This window comes from Schistocerca gregaria, chromosome 8, assembly GCF_023897955.1.
Source record: "Schistocerca gregaria isolate iqSchGreg1 chromosome 8, iqSchGreg1.2, whole genome shotgun sequence".
NCBI classification, from domain to species: domain Eukaryota; kingdom Metazoa; phylum Arthropoda; class Insecta; order Orthoptera; family Acrididae; genus Schistocerca; species Schistocerca gregaria.
Window position 1 is genome coordinate 136,054,133 of NC_064927.1, and position 26,442 is coordinate 136,080,574.

A 26,442-nucleotide genomic window follows, 5' to 3' on the forward strand; every position below is an offset into this window, starting at 1 on the left:
TTTTTTTGATGTGTGTATATAGAAAGTAATAGCACTTCTTTCGCACTTCCTTAGGATACTTCTGACAATACCCATCTCTGTTGAACATTTGCCGTCAAGCACAACATCCCCTGTTCTATAACTTAAGAAGCCTTCGAGCCACTAGCGTATCTACAAACCTATACCATATGCTTGTACCTTAATTCACAGCCTGCAATGGGGTACCATATCAAATGCTTCCCGAAAATCTAGAAGTATGGAAACTGCCTGTTGGCCCTTCATCCATAGCTCACAGTACATCGTGTGAAAGGACAAAAAGAGTTTTGCACAAGCAGTGCTGTCAAACCATACTGATTCATGGACACAAGCTTCTTGGCCTCAAGAAAATTTACTACACTGAAACTGAGAATATGTTCAAGGATTTTGCAGCAAACTGTAGTTAAGGACATTGATCTGCAAATTTGCGGGTCCATTCTTTTACCTTTCTTATTTACAGGAGTCACATGCACTTTTTCCTATCACTTGGGACTATGCGCTGGGCGATATATTCACAACAAATGCAAGCTACGTAAGGGGGCCAATGCCATAGAATATTCTTTGTAAAACCAAACTGGGACCCCATCTGGACCTGGTGACCTATTTGCTTTCAGACCTTTCAGTTGGTTCTCTATGCCAAGGATGCTTATTACTATGTTGTCCATACAAGAGTCTGTCCCACGGTCAAATGACGATATGTTTGTATGGTCCCCTGCATGAACAATTTCTTGAACACGGAATTTAAAACTTTGGCTCTCACTTTTCTATCTGCAACAGCTACACCAGACTGGTCGGGATGGAAACTTTAGACCCACTTTGTGATTTTAGAAACTAGAGAATTTTCTTGGGTTCTCAGTCAGATCTTTCACTAAGGTACAACGGTGATCATTGTTGTATGCTTAGCACATAGATCCTTGCAAACCTTTGCCTGTTGTCATTTGTGTCCGCTCTGCTTGCTGAGCATTTTCCCCAAATTCCTTACCCAGCCACGGTGGGTCTTTTCCACCCTTAATGCGCTTACTATGGATGTGACTCTCCAGAGCACGAATTACAATCTACCTAAACTTTGCCCATAATTTCTCTACATCCATCTTACTGGAAGTGATGTCAATTCACTGTTTAAGTGAGATGGTGCGAACTGTTTCCCTGCTCTTTCTAGCAGAAACATTCTCCTAGCCTTCTTGACTGATTTATTAACTTTCATAACCATAGTTGCTATAATGATATCACGATCGGTAATCACTGTTTCTATACTGAAGTCATCAGTAAGGTCTCACCTACTTGTAGCTACAAGGTCTATGATATTTCCATTGTGTGTGGGCTGCTGAATTAAGCTGCTCAAGACAGTACTTTGTTCAACTGTGACTTTACGCCCCACAAAGAATCTTTACACCCCACAAAAAATCCATATACATCCCAGTCTATACTCTGTAGGTAAAGGTCACCTAAAACTAGTATGGGTATTTATGCACTACTGACAGAAAACTTTTTGAGTGACCCAACAACTGACACAGTGGAATCAGAAGGCCGGTAAAAATGGCCAACAATTAACTAGGTTTCACCTAAACCTGTTATATGCGACCAGATAACTTTGTCACGGTCAACTTCAACCTCATTAGAGATGATATTTTTCTCAGCTGTAATGAACATTCCCCCTCCTACAGCCTCCAATTTGTCTTTCCGATATATGTTGCACGACTCACTAAATATTTCAGAGCTTGCCAGCCAGTTCTTGGTCTCAAGAACAATTTGTGCATTAGAACTTTCCTGGAGGTCAGTAAATTCAGGTTTTGTTGGGAATATTTTGACAATTTACTGATGAAATTTTGACAGTTGAAGTGTCTTTACTCTGAACATAATCTGATTGCTTTGCTGCCTATCAACTAGCGAGTGTTCATTAGAGTACCTCAAACAATCGCCTAGCCTAAAAAACCCTCATGTGCAATTTACAAGTACTCTGCTACCCAAGCATCTGCTTCCTTTGTGTAGTGCACCCCCCGATCTATCAAAAAGAGTCCTACAAATTTCTGCCCAATAATGCAGGTCTAACACTTGGTTCAAGAATCATAAAAGAAGGTTGTATACATGGAAGAATCCTGGAGATACTAAAAGGTATCAGATAGATTATATAATGGTAAGATTTAGAAATCAGGTTTTAAACTGTAGGACATTTCCAGGGGCAGATGTGGACTCTGACCACAATCTATTGGTTATGACCTGTAGGTTAAAACTGAAGAAACTGCAAAAAGGTGGGAATTTAAGGACATGGGATCTGGATAAGCTGAAAGAACCAGAGGTTGTACAGAGTTTCAAGGAAAGCATAAGGGAACAATTGGCAGCAATGGGGGAAAGAAACACAGTTGAAGGAGAATGGGTAGCTCTGAGGGATGAAGTAGAGAAGGCAGCAGAGGATAAAGTAGGTAAAAAGACGAGGGCTGCTAGAAATCCTTGGGTAACAGAAGAAATATTGAATTTAATTGATGAAAGGAGAAAATATAAAAATGCAGTAAATGAAGCAGGCAAAAAGGAATTCAAACATCTCAAAAATGAGATCGACAGGAAGTGCAAAATGGCTAAGCAGGGATGGCTAGAGGACAAATGTAAGGATGTAGAAGCTTATCTCACTAGGGTTAAGATAGATACTGCCTACAGGAAAATTAAAGAGACCTTTGGAGATAAGAGAACCACTTGTATGAATATCAAGAGCTCAGATGGCAACCCAGTTCTAAGCAAAGAAGGGAAGGCAGAAAGGTGGAAGGAGTATATAGAAGGTTTATACAAGGGCGATGTACTTGAGGACAATATTATGGAAATGGAAAAGGATGTAGATGAAGACAAAATAGGAGGTCAGATACTGCGTGAAGAGTTTGACAGAGCACTGAAAGACCTGAGTCGAAACAAGGCCCCAGGAGTAGACAACATTCCATTAGAACTACTGACGGCCTTGGGAGAGCCAGTCATGACAAAACTCTACCAGCTGGTGAGCAAGATGTACGAGACAGGTGAAGTACCCTCAGACTTCAAGAAGAATATAATAATTCCAATCCCAAAGAAAGCAGGTGCTGACAGATGTGAAAATTACAGAACTATCAGTTTAATAAGTCACAGCAGCAAAATACTAACGCGAATTCTTTACAGACGAATGGAAAAACTGGTAGATGCGGACCTCGGGGAGGATCAGTTTGGATTCCGTAGGAATGTTGGAACACGTGAGGCAATACTGACCTTACGACTTATCTTAGAAGAAAGATTAAGAAAAGGCAAACCTACGTTTCTAGCATTTGTAGACTTAGAGAAAGCTTTTGACAATGTTGACTGGAATGCTCTCTTTCAAATTCTGAAGGTGGCAGGGGTAAAATATAGGGAGTGAAAAGCTATTTACAATTTGTACAGAAACCAGATGGCAGTCATAAGAGTCGAGGGGCATGAAAGTGAAGCAGTGGTTGGGAAAGGAGTGAGACAGGGTTGTAGCATCTCCCCGATGTTATTCAATCTGTATATTGAGCAAGCAGTAAAGGAAACAAAAGAAAAATTTGGAGTAGGTATTAAAATTCATGGAGAAGAAATAAAAACTTTGAGGTTTGCCGATGACATGGTAATTCTGTCAGAGACGGCAAAGGACTTGGAAGAGCAGTTGAACGGAATGGACAGTGTCTTGAAAAGAGGATATAAGATGAACATCAACAAAAGCAAAACGAGGATAATGGAATGTAGTCAAAGTAAATCGGGTGATGCTGAGGGAATTAGATTAGGAAATGAGACACTTAAAGTAGTAAAGGAGTTTTGCTATTTAGGAAGTAAAATAACTGATGATGGTCAAAGTAGAGAGGATATAAAATGTAGACTGGCAATGGCAAGGAAAGCGTTTCTGAAGAAGAGAAATTTGTTAACATCGAATGTAGATTTATGTATGAGGAAGTCGTTTATGAAAGTATTTGTTTGGAGTGTAGCCATGTATGGAAGTGAAACATGGACGATAACTAGTTTGGACAAGAAGAGAATAGAAGCTTTCGAAATGTGGTGCTACAGAAGAATGCTGAAGATTAGATGGGTAGATCACGTAACTAATGAGGAGGTATTGAATAGGATTGGGGAGAAAAGAAGTTTGTGGCACAACTTGACCAGAAGAAGGGATTGGTTGGTAGGACATGTTTTGAGGCATCAAGGGATCACAAATTTAGCATTGGAGGGCAGCGTGGAGGGTAAAAATCGTAAAGGGGGACCAAGAGATGAATACACTAAGCAGATTCAGAAGGATGTAGGTTGCAGTAGGTACTGGGAGACGAAGCAGCTTGCACAGGATAGAGTAGCATGGAGAGCTGCATCAAACCAGTCTCAGGACTGAAGACAACAACAACAACAATGCAGGTCTAGAAATCTGCAGCCCAGACCTTCACAGAGTCAACGACTTTTGGTTGAGACCCTCCACTCAGCTCCAAAGCTAAGGACCTGATCAACTCTGGCCTCAGAACCCATGCGACAGGTGTGGTCAGTGACAACACTGGCTCACTGACAGACATATTGAGTGCACCTAGGCTTCCTTTTCAGCTCTGAATGCTATCAGCACTTAATGTTGTAGCTCATGATGACTAGTAAACCTCTCCGCCACTGTGCCTTATTGAACCCTGCTGAAGCGGTGGCCACATGTCCACTCACAGGGTGAATGGGCAACGCCTGACTGCCAGTCTCCATATTGGCCCTACACCTTAAGCAACATTAATGTGTTACCAGCCGCCAGTCACCCTGCTGTGAGGGCAGATGCACCATGTCAAGTACATTAGGAGATACCTTGCAGCAGAATTATGAAAAAGAAAAAGTTGGTCCACAATGATGTGCCAATAAATAGCACCTTTTTCATCTCTGGATGGTACAGAAGCCATCCACCGTTTGTTGCCATAGGTGCAAGCAACTAGTCCTGTGATCTGTTCAAAAGCACACTTGAATTTAATGAATATCAAAATCCTTAAACTCAGAAACAATTTTTGCTTTACCTTTGGCTTTGCTCATAGGAATCAACATGATACTTCTACGTCCCTGTGACTGCTATGTTGTTGACATACCTACCTTACCTCCAAGCAAATGGACTTGCTCGTCCCACGTAACTGGCGTGCGCACAATTGAGGGAAACACTGTCACTTGTGAGCAAGTGGTCTAACATAACGGTGTCACTATGTTTTTGAAACAGGAGCAACGGAGCTGAATCAACATTGAATGTGCCAGAGGTCATGCAGCATGACAGTGTCATCAGGTCTTCAAGAGGCGTGCGGGGAATCAGCATTACCGTACAGAACGGTGGCATGTTGGGTAAAAGCCTTCAACGAAGGTCGGCAACTGTGGCACACACGCATCAGGTAGGTCGTCCAAGTGTCTCTGAAGAAGTGCATGCTGTTGCCATGTTAGTGGACAGTGATCGATGCCATACGATTCGTGAGCTCGACCACGAAACTGGATTAGTGAATACAGCTGTGCTTTGCATCCTGAAGGAATGCCTGGTCATGCGAAAACTTTCATGTCTATGAGTTCAGCATGACTTCACAGAAATGCAGTAATGGATGTGTTACGGCACTGCTGAGTTGCACCTGGAATGCTATGAGTGCGAAGGAGAGGCTCTCTTATGCTGTATCGTAACATTGGATGAGCCATGGGCCACATCATACGAGCCAAAACTGAAATGCCAATCCAACGAATGGCGTCATTATGGGTCGGCGCGAATGTTAAAAGTGCATCAAGAGCCCCAGTATGGTGAAAGTTACGGTGATTCTCGTGTATGACTGTGATGGTGCTATCCTAACGCCATATGTTCCTCCACAGCAGACTGTCAATGCACAGTATCGCTGTTCGTTGTTGGAGCACCACCTGCGACCACCTTCGCGAAAGAAGTGGCAACACTTTCTGCGCAACCCACCCATCATTTTGCACGACAATGCATGGGAGCATAGAGCGCAAGCTGTGGCTACTCTGTTCATTCGATAGGAGTGGGAAGTACTGTACCATCCACCATACTCCCCGGTCTTAAGTGCTTGAGACTGATTTGATTTTGATGATGAAGGAACCACTTCGTGGCATTAGCTTCAATACTGTTCCAGATATTTTACAGGCAGTAGACCGCTCGATTTACACCTTCAACAGAATAGGCTCTGCTAACACTATACACGCCTTCCACATTGCTGGCACTAGGTTCTACACATTGCTGGTGACTACTTTGAAGGACAGTAATAGGTGCAAACTTAACTCTGTTGTATTGGTTATGAATAAATAGTTGCCACTATCGAAGTTCCAACCCTTGTATTAACTACAATTTCTGTAAATTAAACATTATATAAATTGAAAATGTGTTCTATCACTTACATTATTTATGTCAATTATTATATGGCGTAGCATTTAAAACAGTAAAGCAATGTGTGCTTAATTAGTACATTATAATTTTATTCCAACTCTAGTGTAATGGCCTAGTTTGCAAGCCAAGTATAGCTGAGGTATGGTTGCGAATATGAATAGCAGTAAAATAAAATTTATTTCCACTTGTTCCATTTGGAATACCATCATGAAATTTGGCACACACATTAACAAATAATGTATGACAAACTTTTTTCCAAAACAAAATAATTCCAGTTTTGAAACATTTTGGTAATTCAACATTTTAAAGGATTTGGTTGCAGCATATTTTTTGAAGCCTATAATGAACTGAATGAAATGGCATAAATTACAGGTCTCCACCTACAATACTTTAGAGATATGGCCATTTTACTGTTTCAATATGTGGCAAAAATCGCACAACTTCAGTAACTTCACTAATTCAAAAGCGATATTTCAAAAAATTTTAATTTTAGATTTTAGTTTGATCAGTAGAAGAAAAGCTAAAAATCCTAAATATCAAGGTTCAAATTTACTTTTTTTATTGATTGATTTCACATGGAATAACCGACGTGATAACAGTGCCCTCTTAATACATGTCTGTTACGTTTCATCTTAACACTAATTTTACTAATTAAAACAAAAAAGACAGTTTGTAACTTGTGTGCTGAAATGGTTACAGTATATAGCACATGGCAAAATAGCACTATCCAAAATTAGTGCTGAAGCTACAGTGGTGTACCACAAGCCATAGATGACAGAAGTGAATGAAGGCTGTGGAGATGGGTACGGACGAATAGGTATGCAACTGACCACCCAGATTAAACAAGAGGCTATCAATTGTGTTCAAACAACTGTTCAGCATTGCTGAATACGGGTCTCTGCAGCAGGTGTCTTGTTCGTTCACCCCTGCTGACTGCTGCTCATTGCAATGAAGGCCGGAATTTGCATGCTAATTCCCTTGGAGAATCATTCTGCAAGGCATACTGGATCAAAACAAGTATGCATCTATCCTTGAAGACCATATCCACCCCTCCACACAGGTTGCTTTTTCGTCAGCATGATAGCACCTAGCAGCAAAGCAAAGAAACATATTAGAAATCTGTGTGACCAACTCCATCAGGCAGTTCGTGTAATGGATCCTCAACTGAGACATTAAGTGCAGCTGGGCAGAGCCCTGGGGATGGCATTGCACCCCATACCCATTGATACCTTCCAGAATCTCACTGACAACTTTTCCTGCAAGTCTGTACTGCAGAAGATGGTTACTCAGCCTTTTGCAAAGTGGTCATATTAATGTGACTCTACCATATATTTCATTCAGTACTTTTGGATAACTATTGAACACAATGTTAGCAAACAATTTACTTCATCATTCCATTTGCCCAAAGGACGGGATACAATCACGTTCCCATTCCTTATGTTCCTTGCTGCTGCTGATTTTCAGAGGACTTTATGTGCTCCATTCAGAAAGAAAGTCTTAATGTTACAAGTTTCATCTGCATGGTGGCTACTCAAATTTTGAAAGGAGTGGGGGTCGTTACCCTTAGTAGATGGTGATTGTCATAAGAAGCACCGATAAAACATTGGTGAGTGGTGGACTGGAGGGGCAGGTCAGGGGGGAGGAGGGGGGGCATACCACAATAACTTTTCTTTCCTCTCAACTGAAATATACCAGTCATAAGCAGTATTGATATAGTATTAAATGGAATAATATTATATCATCCATACTGTTAACACATTTGGAATTATATAAAAGTATTTTAGAATTTGTGATTTGTAAAAATCAATAAAATTAAATTTAAAGGTTAAAACGCAGAATACCTTGAGATTTTAGGAAATTTCTGAAATTACTCAGGATTTTCCTGATATTTTTCAAGTAAAACATTACAAGTTTTCTAGAAGAATCTACACCCTCGTCTACTACATGCAGCATTGCTTAAACAACTGAATACACTTGAGCTTTTTTTAAAAAAAACTATTGGTTGAGCCTGTTTCTTTTTCAACTAAAATTTCAGTAAGGTCAAAAGTATATTATTCAGGGTCCTTCAAATTTCAATGGCCTATATTAGATTCTAATGGGGACAGGGATTATACTGTAATTTGTTACAAAAGCAAATAAAGAAATAAGACAACCATTAATTTTATTTTTCCAGAGGACAGTCCATAGGTCATTCCATGTGAAGTGTCCTAGGGCTCCCAACTCTACCATCTTCAATTTTAATTAAACTTGTACAGGATGTACCTGAGGGCCCTACATGAACTTATACAAAGTTTCAGGCTCACCTGTAACTTGGTTGAGGTGCTAAAGCCATTTTCGTGAAGACTACTTTTACAGAGATCGAAAAGTCATGAAGAAAGTGTCAAGTTTGGCATTCCACTGTTCCTAATGTAAAAGAGCTAGACTCTTGCTTCTGAGTATAGTGCTACAACTTTGTGTGCTCTACACATAAATGTTGCAAGTAGAGTTCAGAAAGCAATGCATTAGTCATAATCTCAGTTCAAAGTGGGCAACAAATCATGTTGCAAGAAATTTGCCCCCATAGTTTAACGAGGCATAAGTAGTGGAGAAAGTGCACTATGGACCTGGTCTTTAGAACTACTGTCTGTCTTGGTGTTTAGTATATCACAAATTTTGGCCTGGCTTGTGTGTTTAATTACTGTGCTGCCGTCGTGTAAATTTGCTAAAAAACATGAATGTATGAAAATATACCCGTGTTCAAAGTCATGTATCTCAAAATGGACACCTACCACATTACATTCATTAACACCATTCAACAGAGAACATTTCATTCTATTAGAAAAACTTATTTTCATTCTGGTCTCTCTTTGGGTAGGGTGCAAAAAATGTCACCTAAAATTTGGAATTTTGTTGATCATCTCCTCATTGTTTGAATATTCATTTCTCTGTTTATTCAATGATTTTAAACCTGTTTGTGGCAGGTTCATTGCTAAATTTAACCATTTAACTGTAATAGAGATTGCTACAAAATTTTTGGGAAGCTGAATGCTTATTAATTTTATTTCTTTTCTTTATTTAGGACCCAACAATCTGATTTTAGTGTTTGAAGCATACCAAGTTGTTGCTAAACTGGAGGAACAAGATCAAGTTAATGTATGCAGTTTTGGAAATACTGATTCCCCATACAATTTAACGACATACAGTGCCTTAAAAGGACTCAAAGCTGTAAAGCAACTTTCCTTACAAGAACAAGAATTGCTTACTAGATGGAGGGGTTTACACTCTACTGAAAATAATCAACTATGCTTCCATCATGAAGCTTTACTCCTAAAAAGATTTGAATGTTTGCAACAATCATGCTGCAACACATTTGGCAAGAAAAACCACACTGCACAAAAAAGCTTGTGCTCAATCAACATAGAACAGCTTACTTACTAAAAAGGATAACCATGTCTGATATTAAACCAGGACAAAAAAATGTGCTCTTCCTGTAGAAAAGAATTTGATACACCGAAATATTCACAAATTGATGTTACATGCCGGTCAGATGAAGATGATGAAGACTAATGTTGGTCACAATTTGAATACGAGCTTAACATCGGTTGGAATATCACCATTAAAATTTCAACAAATTGGTGCAAGGGATACAAAAGGATATGCAACATGCAAAATACATCAAGTTGAAGGAGCCATTATTAAGAAAATTGCAGAAGTGGGAGGACTTGATCCCAGTGAATTGGAGCAACCATCCACAAGCCAGCAATGCTTGACTTGTTCAGATCACATTGAATTGAAAGAAAAATTACATATATCAAATGATAATGAGAAAATTCAAACTTTGATCTTAGTTCCCCACAGCTGGTCTATCAAAAAGACTGTGGAAGAATTGTGAGTTTCAGAAAGAATGGTAAGGAAGGCTAGAAAGTTAAAAGCTGAATAGGGAATATTGGCACAGCCCAAAGGTAAATGTGGGAAAAAGCTTTAAGGATTTTTATGATTAAGAGTTTAGTCCGATTTGTCCAGGAGAAAAGGACTGTATTACTGTTCGGAGAAACAGAAATACTTTTTACTGAGCAACTTAAAATAAATGTTTGTTGCATACCGCAATAAAAATGGGCCGGAAAGCGCATTTCCTAAATTTTGTGAATTAAGGCCAAAGTGATGTGTGACTGTAGGTGCATCTGGTTCACATTCAGTTTGTCTCTGAACAATACATCAAAATGTGAAACTACTGTTGGCACATAGCCCAATAAAAAAAGTTTACAAAATTTTACTGAGAAAAATTGTCTGTAATTTGGAAACAAAGGATTATGTGCTTTATCGCTGTGAAATATGTCCCAGAACAGAAGCTCTAAATGAATATTTGAAAAGCGTTTTTGCAGATATTGATTCTGAGGACACAATTCAGTTCAAACAATGGACTCACACTGAGAGAAATATACTTGAAACCAGGGAAATGACAGCTGAATTCATTGGACTACTGGTTACAAAACTGTTGGCCCTTTCTACTCACCACTACATTGCAAAGCAGTTCACTAAATAAGGTCTCAAACCAGAATTGATTATATTAACGGATTTCACAGAAAATTACTCCTTTATTGTCCAAGACGCAGTGCAGGGATTCCATTGGGAAAATAGTCAAGCTACAATTGGGAAAATAGTCAAGCTACAATACATCCATGTCATTTACTACAAAGGTAATGAAGACCTAGAATATCAGCTACTGCATAATCAATGATTGCCTCCAACATGACACAGTTGCAGTGCAGGTGTTTTTAACCTACTTGATCAAATCCCTTAAGAGCATTTTGAAAGAAATTAAGCATATGCGACAGTTCTGCAGCACAGTACAAAAATTTTAAGAGCATCCTAAATCTTTGCCATTACCAAAAAGATTTTGGCATTACTGCAGAATGGAATTTTTTCAGAACAAGCCATGGGAAATCACCATGTGATGGAATTGGGGCCACAGTTACGCGTTTAGCAGCATGAGCTAGCCTTCAACGCCCAACTGACAACCAAATCTTAACATCAACAGATCTGTTTGAATATTGCAAAAGAATCGCTAATGGCATTGAATTTATTTACATTAAAATAGAAATGATTGAATATGCAAAAATTGATCAAGAGAAACTTTTTGAGGGTGGATGTACAGTGTCTGGTACAAGAGACCATCACCATTTTGTGCCAATTGATGAAAAGCAACTTAAGATTCACAGAGTTATCAAATGATACATCATCCTTTAAAGCAAATGTTAACCAGCATGCTAAAGTTGATACTGAACATGTTGCCATTAATGAACTACAGCCTGGCCAGTATGTTGCTTGCGTTTATGATGGAAAATGGTGGATAGGAACTATCTCTGAAGTTTGATGTGAAGAAAAAGGCGCCTTCATTAATTTCTACATCACCACAGAGCTGCTCAATCATTTTATTGACCTACTAGAAGAGAGATATGCTGGATCCCAGAACAACAGATTACTGCAGTCATACCAATTCCAGCTGCTTCAATGATGTGGGTGGCAATACAGTTTGCCGGAAGCAATAGTTTTGGACACCAGCAAAAAATTTTAAACATTTAACAATTGAAGAATTCTGTATTATGGCTTGGGAACAACAGAGAGACCCGAAAAAGGCTTGAAAACTTGCTAGATACCCACATTCAGACTTGGGAACCTGCTAGATATTCATATTCCAGCTTGGGCACCAGCAGTAGAGAAACCCACCCGTGGCTGACCTTGCATGGCTCTCGGGCATGGTCCCTTGGCACTGGAGTTGCCAGTCTAGAGATTGGTAGTGGCATAGCCACCATGCACCACCTTACCCAAAGAGACACCAAAATGAAAATGAGTTTTCCTAATAGAATGAAATGTGCTCTGTTGAATGGTGTTAATGAATGTAATGTCGTAGGTGTCCATTTTGAGATACATGACTTTGAATACGAGTATATTTTGATACATTCATGTTTTTTAGCAAATTTACATGACGGCAGCACAGTAATTAAACACACAAGCCAGGCCAAAATTTGTGATATACTAAACATCAAGACAGACGCTAGTTCTAAAGACCAGGTCCATAGCGCACTTTCTCCACTACTTATGCCTCATTAAACTATGGGGCAAATTTCTCGCAACATGATTTGTTGCCCACTTTGAACTGAGATTATGACAAATGCATTGCTTTCTGAACTCTACTTGCAACATTTGTGTTTAGAGCATAGAAAGTTGTACCACTAAACCCAGAAGCAAAAGTCTAGCTCTTTTACGTTAGGAACAGTGGAATACCAAACTTGACAATATCTTCACAACTTTTGGGTCTCTGTAAAAGTGGTTTTCATGAAAATGGCTCTAGCACCTCAACCAAGTTACAGGTGAGCCTGAAACTTTGCATAAGTTCATGTAAGGCCCTCAGATACATCCTGTACAAATTTCATCAAAATTGAAGATGGTCGAGCTAGAATCATCATCTAAACTGGGACGCTTGACATGGAATGACCCCATGCTTTGAGGAGTACAGCGTAAAAACTTTTTTTTTTTTTAAACCGTCCATTCCCTTTTAACTGATATCTGGTGTAATGACAGACCATATTTTCTGTACAATAAAATACGTAAACATAATTACAGATTTTTTCTGTCTTTAAGGTTTTATTTAAATTTATGAGATTTTTTTCTACAATACTTTTACTACAATGTATACAACCTCAATATGACATATGGATGATAATTAAAAAACATTGGTAATTTATTTTTTCCTGTGGGGGGTTGCTAGTCCCCTGTCGGGTAGCTCCTCAGATGGCAGGATGGGACAGGATATGGGTGGTACTCGGGAAATGAAATACCCAGAGTGGACCAAAACTAGCAATAAGGGCAGAGTGTGTACTCCAGAAGAGCAGCTTCCTGGCAGCGTCAGGTATCTAGGTTAAGAGCGGCTGTTTACTACATGGGGAGCAAGGCAACGGGAAACCATCTCCGACAATTATTCTGAAGAGAATCACATAAGCCGAAATGACAATCACATTTAACTCAAAATTTTCCAGAGATATAAATAGTTCCCCAATCGGATCTCCGGGGATAACTGCGTTAAATGTTGCTCAGAGTAGGAACATCAATCTTCGAAACAAAGTAAGGATCGGAACCTGGAATTTACAGAGTTTAATCACAGTCAAGTGTGAAACGGATTTGGGATATTCAGTTTGGATTTAAGAGGAATTAGCAGGAGAAAAATGTCATGGTTCCGCAACGTCTGAAACTGGACAGGAATAAGAAACGCTCGTGACTTGATCCATGCTTGAAGATATATACGAGACTGGGCAAATGTGATCACTAACATCCATTAGTGGGTATGCGTTTATTTTTAAGATGTGTCATTTTTTCCCAAAAAATAGGAAACAGGGAGTGTCAAGTGTCAATATTTGATATTGTTACTTGCTCCTAGAGAACAAACGAGCGAAGTTTCATCCTTATGTGAGACAATTGAAGAGATCTTTGATGGCTTGACATGGAGTACCCCCATCCTCAATAATCTCATTTTATTTCTCCAAGTTCTTCATCACACTACTGATAACACAGTGATGAATGTTGACTTCTCCAATAAGGCACTAAACTACAACTGCACTGCACATAAAACAGACAGTTTCTCCAGCACCATTAGATTTGTGATGTTGCACAGATAGAGATGTCCTGTGACAATCTATAATGGTCCACTGATTGGCATTCACTTACACTATATATGAAGTGTATATATTTCACAAATATGTATATTCCATAGGTTTTATTCATATGTGCTAACTGGTCACTAAGCCTGTATAACTTTTATTGTCCATTCCAAACTAACTGTTTATTCATGTACAGTATGGCTGTAAGTAAGTGAAACAATACAAAGTCTCCCTAATCATAAAAACTTTGCATCAAAAATACCAAATAAACAGAACTGCAATGTTCAGGTAAATATGACTGAAATAGATATAGATTTCTAAAGGTTGTTCCATATATAGATTAAAATGCAATCTTTTTCTAAGTAGTTCAGTTCAATGCTTTTTTCCAGATATGTATATATATCTACGATAAATAGTACTTTCAATATTATGAAAAGGGTAGATTGTTACAATACAGAGGATACTCAGTTGCAGACAGACACAATGAAAACACTCTTACACATTCAAGATTATGGGTCAAAGGTCGTCTTCCAAAATTGAAAACACACACAAATATTCACAGAACTCAACTGCTGCCATAGTGACCAGAGCCAATGGTAGTGTGTGGGTGTGAGGCACATGTTTTATGTTTCAGAAGAAGGTCTTTTGGCTGAAAACTTAAATGTATAGCAGTCTTTGCACTGTGCCTGTATGCAGCTCAACATCAACTCTATATGGGGAATAGTATTTTTATAATACTGTTATTCTATCCTGGACTTTCCATGGACTGTAATTATTCCAGAGCTCTGAACGTGGCTTACTGACAACAGATGTTGGATTGGCACACAGAATGATGTGCTCTAGTCTGAAAAATACTGATTTGGTGAACTAATTCAGACGATTCAAAAACACTGTAAATAGCGCCAGATGACATATTACCATGCAATAGACGAGATGGACAAGACCGACATCGCCAGTTGCCACAACTCTGAAAACTGACACACAATATGTTTTCCTTGCTAGATAAACATGGTTTGATACCAAACAATGTTTAAATATATTACCTAGAATGTAGAGCTTCACCGATTTGTTTTGTACATATAAACAAACATGCAAACTAACTTTGGAGAAACAGTACTCTCCACCATATAGTAAAATGAGTATCTGCTTAAAATGTTATAGTATTTTCCTTTGACAAACCAGCCAACAAAATAACATTACTAAAAATGATACACCAAATCAGTACCAAAAAATTACATACATGTTAAAGCTATGATACTGCAAAAATAGCTGACTCCTGTGTGCTCCTGTGATATACAATTGTGCTTACCACGTATCCACACACGAGCCGTCGTTCGCTGTTAGCAGCAATCGCGGGTCAGTGCCCCCACTTCCGCCAATGACATCAAAGTCCAATTGTTTAAATAACAGAATCAACTGGACATTTGCATTGGCAGTAGCAGAGAGTACCAACTCACCGTTACAACTATTAAATAACTAAGATGTTGAAGAAAACATCGTGCTGAATTTGATGTTCCGTGTAGCATCACCAAAAGTTCTAAATAAAGGGAGAGCCACTTTGCGATTTAACCCTCTCTTCTACCAGAACTTTAGTGATGCTTATTTAATGTACTGTCAGTTCGTGCTGATCTCAGACGGTGGACATTCGTGATGATCCTTGCCGTACCGTAAGTGCTACATATACAGTTACGCTTTTTTGAAGCATGCAGATTACTGTTGTACCTATCATTCCACATAACTCAGTCACAATCATGCTGAAATGTGCATATCTATACTACATTTAAATATGTGGAAGAGTATGAGCAATTTTCAGGAAATAATCTTTGCAACTTCCACTGGAGCCGACTTACGCAATATCACATTCTAGGCTTACAAATTTCATTTGGTTTTTTCCAAGTTTATACTAGCCAAAATATTAATACACAGCCCAATGTTACCTTTTTATTTCTATAAACTTCGGCTAACTCAGGAGCTTCTTAACTTTTCAAATTGCGACAACTCATCGATACCTTCAACAAGGCAGGTACTTTCGTTCTTCTGCCAACAAAGATAATCATTCAGTTATTGCTCATGCAAGCCGAATTCCCCATAACAAGGATTACTTGCATGCACCCACTGCCAGTCGCGTAAGTCAACTTACATCTGGAAACAACTCCTTGTATTTTATCGTTTCAACTTACGCGTAAGTTGCGAACGTTAAAAGCCGTTTAACTTTCTCAAGTCGTAATTCCATTGACTTGAATTTCTTACTCGTGCTGTACTCCAACAGTGTCCCTACATGCAAGTTAGTGTTTCCACATGCCAAAGACAAAATACTACTTGCGCGACATGTGAAATTATGCGAACGAGTGTCAATATAGTCGAAGCCGAAGAGCTTGCAGGTATCTTGACAAAGAAACAACGGACCCACAACTGTTGGCTACGGAAATTGGTTGTTACCAGAGTTCGTTTGGGGGCATGCAATACACACACTATCAATGCAGCGGTCTACACAGTACCAAGTTTCGTTCGAAACCATTTGTACCGATTTTCGAGTGTGTTGTCGGGTTAGGGTTGCCATATTTTCAAAAATAAAAGCTAGAGCGTTTGCTCAGCATTTTTAATGGCTATTCTTTCCATTTTTCAATAAACAACTACCTGAAAATCAAAATATTACATAGATAGTAAACAAATTAATTACTATGATTCCATACACATAAAAGAGCAAAAACGTCACCTTTAGAAATTTGGTTATACTATTTAGGAGTAAGGCCAGATACATTTTACATTCCGCCTTTCTCCAGGTGTACTTTGTCGATAATTTTGTATCTTTTAACAAATTTTTATCACTGTTATCAAATTTATAAATTTGAAAAATATCTTCACTATCTTATGTTTTCATAACATTTAAAAAACAAAAAAATAGTGACTCTGCGTAAAGGACAAAACGAAGAGGGGAAATTAAAGCCAAAAAACGACGGAATCCATTAAAAACGGATTATCTGGTAACCACAGTTAGGGTAAAAAAAAAATAGGAGAGCTTAAATTGCTGTGAGCGAAGCGAGGAGCAATAGTATTGGTATTCTTCCATCTCAAGTGGTCATAAATATTTAGGTAGCTATATCCTAGCATATGCAAGTATCATGGAATTGATTGGTACACTAATTTCTGCCACTAAAGTCATGTCAAAAAAGCATCTTTGCATAGAAAATCGTGACCATCTTTTGGTAGGTAGGCAGTATTGGTGACGGGCATTCAGGGTTGTTAGTACTACTAATGCTTGAAACTTTCGAGGGATTATCTCATTGAACTACAAACTAAACCCTAACAGCACCATGTGGCTTCAATAAACAGTAATTTATTTTCTTCTGTTTAGTAGAATTAATTGAAAGCTTGCCCTGACATATCATGGCGGCTGTGGGGTCCTGCATCATGGTTTTGTCTCCATAGAGTACTCTCTCCTGTTTAGTGTCGAGCTCATTGTCAATGTTCCCTAAAAATTAATCTTTAGTTAGCAACATTATTAACCACAGAGGCGTATTATGATCCCCATACACAATTAAAATTGTTTGATAAATTTACTCTTTTTTATCCACGGCAGTGTTTAGTTGGAAAATATTTTTTGGTGGTATACTTGTCACTTCAAAATTTTCCATACCGCCTAATACTGAACATAATTGTTTGGATGATATTTTCTGTATGTCATTTCTTCTACTGTCATCTCGTCTCCTTGTAGCCATGACCAGACAGATGGAGCAGGGTGAAAAACGTCAAGCAGTAGTCCCACACATTTTATAGAAACAAGATTACTTGTACACTGCACATAAAGACTGTTTCTTTTCTTTGTTAATAGTTCAGTCATGGCACTGAATGACCTTCCACTCTCATAGGTGGACACTGGAATGCACATCTTGCATTAAAGGTTTCGAATCAAGGGGCATCGCATTTGTCTCTACATATTCTCTGATCAATTTATGTATTTCCTCTTGTATGTTTTCTGAAAAACACCACACTGATTGTTTATAACCCTACCACATTTAGTAATGTATACTTCTTCAGGCCAATGAGCTGTAGTCACAGTTTTCCAAGTCTTTAAATGTACTTCCAATTGTTCGTCAGATTCTAAGGAAGCTGGGTGTGAAGCTTAGCTTGCATTTAGCACTAACCACTGCTTGAGATTGTCTGCCGGACTCCTCAAAAATTGTATGCAGTGCATTTCTTTTGTGCTACTGTTACATTGTAGAGGTGTGTCTTGGAATAAGTAAGATTTCACTGCACTGTTGGCTCGCTCTAAATATGGACCTGAACAATTCATCATTGATTCTATACCACAGATTGTGCACTTAACTGCTCTGTCTGCATCTAGGGGTGTGATCTGTCTTTCCTGTTAGTGCTGGTGCAAGTCGGAACACACTGTTAGAGCATCATACAGCAGATCTAATTTTTTTAGAGTCGCCTCACACGAAGGCCAGGATGGTTCCTTTGAAACGGCACAGCCGATTTCCTTTCCCACCCTTCCCTAATCAGATCTTGTGCTCCATCTATAATGGCCTCATTATCAATGGGACCTGGAACACTAATATACTCCTCCTAAATTTTTGATAAATTTGTTACTATCGTTAAAATTACTTGCTAGTTGACACTTCCCATGTCGGAGCTGATGTCCTCCTATCACACTGTTCAAACATCACGCCCAAACTTATCGCCATTGCCAGAATGCCCCAACAAATGGTCAGTTCACTTCCAGTGTATGGCTAGTGCTGTGTACGAAACATGCGTATTTCATTGCCATTGTTGTGAATGTGTTGTTTTTTGTGTGGTTGTCATGTCTGGTGAAATGTGAAAGGAAAGTGGCAGACTCAGGAACTGTGTTTAAAGGACAATCATGACATCTCTTGTGCATTGTGCTGGAGGGAGAAAATGGGGTAACTCTCCTACCAGTTTCCAAAGTAGTCATATGATTGCAGCCACAGTCAAGGTTAGTGAATTAGCCATACTTCATATTGGTAAAAAAAATCGAGAAGAGAGAAGGTGAAGCAGGATCCTTTAGTCTTCATACTCTGGGCGAGAAGGAGAGTATTCAGAAACATTTCACAAATCTGAATCCTTTCGCACAAGACGCAATTCAGCCTCATATGTACAGTTATCATCAGAACTGAGACTCGCCTACACATGATAGGCTCCATACAACACTGAATGAGGCTAAACTTTTTGAAGGCAGAAATTCATAGTTGTGAAAGCTTTTGCAGACTATTGGTTTTAAATACAAAACTATTTCAGGTTGTAAAATATTGACGGAAGGAGCAAACATAGTTGTACAGTAATGCAGAATTTTGCATGAAGTAAAAACGATTAAATCTGACGACATTGTTTGGCTTGATGAAGCATTGGTGAAAGCAGGGTATACTGCAACGAAGTGTTCGAGTAACAACAAAGCAGAGGATATGACATTCTCCATTGGTAAAGGTGGTGGAATATCTTTTCAAGCTGGTTTTATTTTTGTCTTCCAATTGCTTTTCAGAACGAAGAAAACGCGAAAGTGCCATGAGGAAATGGATCAGGAAAAGTTTTTAAATTGTTTCGAAAATAAGTTTAGGAAATCTATCCTCTTGAAATGAAGACATTATTCAGTGGTCACGACAATACGAAGTTACTGTGGGTTAGACACTGAAAAGGGTAGAATTCAGGTATGCAGCCGCGCAAATACTACTTTTTCAACTGATATTTTGGCAGTGTATCGTCCAGCGATCCTCAAAGTGACGACGAGGTGATAAGCACAGCTTTATATCTCCACCACATTGGTATTGCTCATGTGACTCACAGTGGCACGTGGCACCAATGGTAAAAACGAGTGGCACGTGTCACCAGTGGTAAAAGCGTTCACTCATTCGATTTTCTTGTTGATATACGAGTGAGGAACAAAAGGTAGTGCTCAACAGTTTTTTCTCTCCTTGTATTGCAGTTGTAATGTTGAAATTTCATGGCGATATAGTTTGAAGTTTGCGCTACAGAGGGTATTTTGTTTTCATGCACAGCTTTAGCGAGAGAAGCCCGAACTACGAAACAAACACGATACGCATCTTACTGTCGTCAGAGAAGTGTAGTTCGATATTAGTAGGCCAAAGTGCATAAACTGAGTGTAATTCTCAGGGCGTGTATGGAGAGTACTGTATGGACTGTAGTTATGTCTCCAAGTTGTGTGCCATTTTCCAAGAGAGCTGTGTGAATTTTAGTGAATTACCATGTTCTGGGCAGCTGGTAGAAGCTACAACCCTCTAGAATATCAGAGCTATTGAGACAGCATTTCCTATGGTGCAGTGTACGCTAGTGTCCATGACACATTGAAATTTCGTAGTGTTAGTACAAACCAGGTGCCTAAGAACCTGACCGATAACCACAAGCACCAGCAAATGACGGCAAGCTTGGGTCATTTAACACGGTGCGCCACAGAAAGGTATGGCTTTCTGAAAGGAGTCATCACTGGTGATGAGTCGTGGTCGTACCACCACATGCCCAAAACCAAGCAGATCTCTATGGAGTGGAAACGATATGGTTCCCCACAGTCTGCGAGGAAAGTACTTGTGACAGTTTTGTGAGACATTCATGGTGTGTTACTGTTGGTCTTTGCTGAGCACAGCTGAAGCCTACATTAAAACTTTGGTTAAGTTTGTCGTACTCTCAGTGACAGAGGCCACAATATTAATTCTGATGGTGTCAAACTTATTCATGACAGAGATGTTCCCCATGTTGTTGCTCCTGTTCGTGAGAAAATCGTAAAATCTGCGTGGGAGGCGATCCAGCATCAATCATACAGTCCAGACCTTGCACCGTCTGACCTTCATCTGTTTGACCCCTAGAAAAAATTCCTGGCTGGCCAACACTTTGCGACAGATGAGGAAATGAAATCAGCAATCCGCAGATGGCCATACTCTAACCAAATGGTCTTCTACAAACTGGGCATATTGAAACTAGTGTGATAATGGTAGAAATGTGTTGCGAACATTGGTGATTATGTAGAAAGTAGGTAAAAGATGTAAGTTCATTTGAGATTTTTCTTGTTTTTTAGCATGCAAATTATTTAGAGATTTTTTATTTTGGTAGCTGTTAAAGTTTTTGATAATAAAATCATTGAGTGTTACTTTCTGAACTTCCCTTGTTTATTCAGTGGCGGTAATGCACTGATGACTTCTCTGCAATTTAATTATACCAAGAGCTGGATGCCAAGCCTGATCCAAATTAAAACTATTATCTCTATTTTTTAAGCTATGGGTTAATCTAATTTCTATGGCTTTCTTGAAAACAGAATCCCAAATGGAAGACGTAGATGTTAAAATCCTTATGTCACTTTAGTCCATCGAATGACCTGTATCTATGCAATGTTCTCCCACAGCTTACTTGCCTGCTTGTTGTAAGCATGTGTATCTTCGGTGTTCGTCCGCTCCCGTTAGCTGTGTGGTCAGTGTGGTGGAATGCCAAACCACCTGCCCCGGGTCCGATTCCTGGTTGGTGAAGGCGATTTTCTCCACTCAGGGACTGGGTGTTTTGTTGTTCTCATCATCATTTCATACCCATCTCCTACGCGCAAGTGCCTTATGTGGCGTCGAATGCAATAAGTACTTGCCTCAGCGGCCGAACGTCCCCGACTGGGGGCTCACAGCCCACAATGCCGTACACTTATTTCCATTTCGGTGTTCCAAGCACCTCTCATGAACAGTGCGTGTTGCCTGATCAATATATAACTTATCATAATATCTGCAAGGAATCTGATACTCATCAGCCTTATGAAGCAATAAATTATCCTTCACAGAACCGAATAAGGCTTCAATCATTGTAGGAGGCAGGAAGATCAAAACGATGTTTCTCGAGAGTACAGCTTGTCTTCAAGGAAAGAACTCTTGATCTGAAGATATTTCTTTCTTCCTCCAGATCACGACTTGCATTCTAGAATTCACATTGAGCGCCCTGCGAATTTCTTGGTAGGAATATCCATTTACTTTAAAAATGCTCTTGAGGTGTGTGACGTCTTGTTGCAAATTATCATTATTGGATATGCAGTGTGCACTGTGTACTAAGGTCTTAAGGACTCCTACGGTTTATGAAGGGTGAGGGCACCTACTGGCATGTAAATACAGATTCAAATGCGATGATTTACAATATAATGCATTATAATGTGGTATCAACTTTACGACGATAAGGCAGCCATCTTTCTCTATTTACATGGTAAATTTAATACTAGCGTGGACAGAGTTCACATGGTTAAGAAGTAACTCATCGTTCCTGTGAGGCCATACCACAAACGTGATTCCATATACCTCCAGAGGACTTTTGGTTTTTAGACCTGCCGAGTCCAAAGCCGAGTCCACACAGTCTTCAGCAAACAAATTAGCTATCAGAGGGAAAAGAGGACTTCCCATAAAAATTCCATCAAACTGCTCATAAAATTCGTCAATAAACTGAAAATAAGATGACAGGAGTACACGCTCAAATAAGGCTGTGATATTTTTGTCGAAATATTAGCCAATTAGAGAAAAAGAATTTTTTAAAGTTGGCACCTTGGTATATAATGACAGTACGTCAAAACTCACCAGCGCATCTGTACTATTTAGCCTGAGGCTGCTAAGTCTCTGAAAAAAAAATCCATAGAATTATGAATGTGGCGACTACATTTTCATACCAGTGGTTTCAGTAATGTTTGGGAGAAAGAAACGTTAGTGAACCAATAATGCTCGTTATTGGCTGCATTGACAGTTCCTCTAGACACTCATCCTTTCCCATTTTGTGAACTTTAAGAAGCCCATAAAATCTCGTGGTACCGAACCTCGCGCGTTTAAACCTCTTACAACTTCCTTTGGTGATGATAAAGCGTACAGTTAGGAAGCAGTCCCTATTGTCACCACGATGGTAGGATCTTTGTTAATCTACCAGTATGCACCAGAGCTTAGTACGCCATATGTCTTTTCTTATGGACTTTCTGAGGCAATAGAATAGTAGTGTTACCTTTATCAGCATATGACGTCAGTACCCCCACGCAACTTTGGTACTGCGAACCTGCCTTCCTTAGAAATACTACTTCTTTGTGGACGGTATTTCGTTATTGTTCATCACTTATCACGTCTGATTTCTTCATCTGAATGTTGTAATAGTGGCTAGACAGCTTTCTCAATGGCACAAATGAAAGATGATATAAGCAAGGTCTTTGGAGTGGGGGCAAAATTTAACTCTTTACTTAACACAGAAAACGTAGCTTCATCCAGATCCTTATCCGTCAAATTTATAACAAGACATCAAACAATGGAGTCCACCTGAGGAGATCTAACAGGCTGTACTTGGCAACCTGTCTTGTTGTAGTCACTCATCTCATGCCATCAATCTAATTCGATGAGCCAAGAGATAAACCAGCTGGCATCTTCCAGTTCGGACGATACAAGTGTTCAGAAACACTTCCGATGAGTAAAACGAATCCTTCCTTTAACAGTAGCAGAGCCAGCCCTATGTAGCGATGTCGACAAAGTGATCCAACCCTGTGAATTTTGGAACAATTTCGTGAACTTGGTAATTCAGTAAGAAACTCGAGGAGCTCAATAGTCTTGCTCTCTGGTGTCGTAATTTATCCAAACTGTGGTTGCATGAAACCATCTCCTCCCCTAAGGGGTACTTGATGAATTACTCGTTACGTCGTGAGAAACTGAAAATCCAGGAATGGACAATTATTGGAACTCATGACACTTCATAAGCCACATATGTTATCGACAAGTTAGCTTATAATTATGGACATACAGTCATAAGATTAACATTCTATCATTGCCATTGAACGGATTTGACTGCAAGTGACAGGGTACGTTGCTTGTGAAAATAAAAAGCTCACAGTGAGTGAAGAGGAGAAAGTGATTATTCAGTCCCTGGAAAAGTCACCGAAATGGACTGGAGGGCAGATGTGATATTTTTGAAGCGAGTAATTAACGAAGCATGCAATAATAAAGGTTTTCTCGTATGTTACCGCTATTATTATTGCTTCCAGCTGTTCATCCACTTTCGACTCTGAAATTCGTGGTAGCTATCATCTTTCAGGCAAAACAGCTGCAAGCAGGTAGTAATCTGTGGAGGTATGTGCACAAAAGTTCCCTTACTTTTATATAGTACAAGGTGCTCCATTTACCTGATGACCGCCTTCCCAGAGTATTGCAGGCCAGCCACAGAAGCCACAACTGCCAGTGGAATGGGCCCCGTGGGACCGCACTATTCCCCTCTTTTCCTTTGTGGGTTTTAGCCTGGAAGCTGTACAGACATACGTGCCTTGTCAGCCATCTCATTCGTGCAGTGAAACAGGGGCATCATGAGTGTAACACTGAAGTTTCCGAACGCAGCAGTGGCAAGAGCGAATTATTCAGTTCCACAATGAGTGTTTGTTTACGATTGGTACGTGTGTACAGATCATGCTCAAACTGTTTGGAGATTATTTGAACAGAAGCTTCCAGCTGTTCCAAGTCATGATGCAGTTCAAAAATTAGTGAATGAATTTCGTGAAACGAGAATTGTTCAAGACAAGAAGTGTAAACGATGCTATACAGTGCTCACAGAAGCTCATCTCGATGAGATTGCATACCGCCTGGAAAATTCTTCTGAAAGGTCTCTTAGACGTCTTTCACAGCAAACACAAATAACATACACCTCTGTACAAAGAGGTGCTAAGCTGTTTGGGCTAAGTAAGGCCCTGTAAAGAATCAGTAGTACAAGAACTGGACCTGGTGATCCTGTACACAGTATTAAGTTTTGCCAATGGGTTTTAAAAGATGTACATGGTGGTGAAATGGATCCTTACTTCATTTTGTTTTCGGACGAGGCTTGGTTCCATTTACACAGGTATGTTAATTCCCAAAACTGTAGACATTGGAGCTCAGATAGACCTGTTGTGCTTCATGAGAAACCCGTTCATGATAAAAAATAGGAGTGTGGTATGCAGTTAGTGGTGACAGAATAAAAGGTCCAATATTTCTAATCTCACAGTTACAAGTGAAAGGCATGTGCAAAACATTTTGTGATCGTGTTTTAATGAACTGAGTGAAAGAGAACGAAGCTTCGCATTTTTTCAACAGGATTTGGCAAGGGCTCATACAGCCAATGTTTCTTTGCATGCTGTTCATGATGTGTTCGATGAAAGAGTGATTAGTAACAATATATGCCCCCTAAAAGTCCTGATTTAACTCCATCTGATTTTTAATTGTGGGGTACACTGTAGGACAAAATGTACACAACAAAAGGGTGGTGTGGCCCCACTCTGCATTGTTGCCAAATTTATTCAAGATGGCGGTGGTAGATATGGTAATGTTGCAATGACATTATGGCAGGAAGTTCAAATTTTGGTGGAAAAAGGTCACTTGGTCTATCTTCACTAACCTAAGAAAATGGCGAGAGAAATGATCACTTGGGCTACCTTCACTAACATAAGTCATTCGACTGCCACCTCTTCCTAGCATTTGGTGGGCAAAGGACTCAGCCTGTGCTGGGCTGATGGATAGGATGGACTGTACTTTATTTATTTTGGAACACTTTATTCAGGGATGGATTTGACATAATATACGAGGGTTGGGACTTAAAGAGTGGCTACTATTTATTTACAGCCCGTACAAAACAGATATGTGCTTCAACGTCTTACTGATCCTCAAAGTAGTCACCAGCATTGTGTATAGCCCAATGCCGGTGATGTGGAATCTCTAAGCTGGTCATAGGTTGTGTTCTAAAAATGTGATGACACCGTCTACAGGACCTGACCATCAATTTGCAGGACAATGTTCAAGCACTTATAGTGCAAGCTGTTACTGATTTGTTTGACTGATGAGGCTGCTAAGTGCTGTACCACCTACTGCACTCCCCTGACTTAAGCCCTCTTGAGTTCAGCTCGATTTCCAAACTGAAGGAAACACTTCATGGCATTCACTTCAGAACTACTACAAATTTGTCAGGTAATAGACCGTGCCGCTCGTACTGTCAACACAACTGGCACTGCTAAGAGTATCCTATGACTTCCACATCACTGGCAGTGGGTTATACACAATGCTGGTGACTACTTTGAGGATCAGTAAGACGTTGAAGCACATATCTGTTTTGTACGGGCTGTAAATAAATAGTGGCCACTATTAAAGTTCCACCCCTCGTATTTATTACACTGATACAAAGCACTCACCCTGACATGCTTGGGGTCACAATACACAGCCTACAGACCTGTAAACCACTCGTAAATCATCGAAATAATGCAGTACACTGATGTACAGACACGCAAACATCTCGTAAATTACCGAAATAATTCATTGCACACCCTAGAGACCTGCAAACTACTCGTAAATCACTGAAACAATGCAGTACACTATTGTACAGACACGCAAACAACTCATGAACTGTCAAAAAATAATGCATGTAAAAGCTCTGCAAACATGTTGAGAACACTTAAACAGCCGAAAATAATGCAGTTCACAGACATTC

The 26,442-nt window shown here is 39.5% G+C and overlaps 1 protein-coding gene across 4 annotated transcripts in view; it reads right to left on the reverse strand.

The window, feature by feature from the left end:
- The window catches only part of LOC126285330 (microprocessor complex subunit DGCR8), a 228,841-nt gene extending 212,789 nt beyond the window's left edge, over positions 1-16,052 (reverse strand). The window contains exon 1 of one of the 4 annotated variants that reach the window (XM_049984644.1): positions 15,924-16,052. The gene's annotated coding sequence lies outside the window, so the exon portion shown is untranslated. Of the gene's footprint in view, positions 1-15,226; positions 15,561-15,923 lie in introns of those variants that run through there. The other 3 variants (XM_049984645.1, XM_049984646.1, XM_049984647.1) reach the window with 3 other exon arrangements.
- Between the last annotated feature and the right edge of the window lie 10,390 nt (positions 16,053-26,442).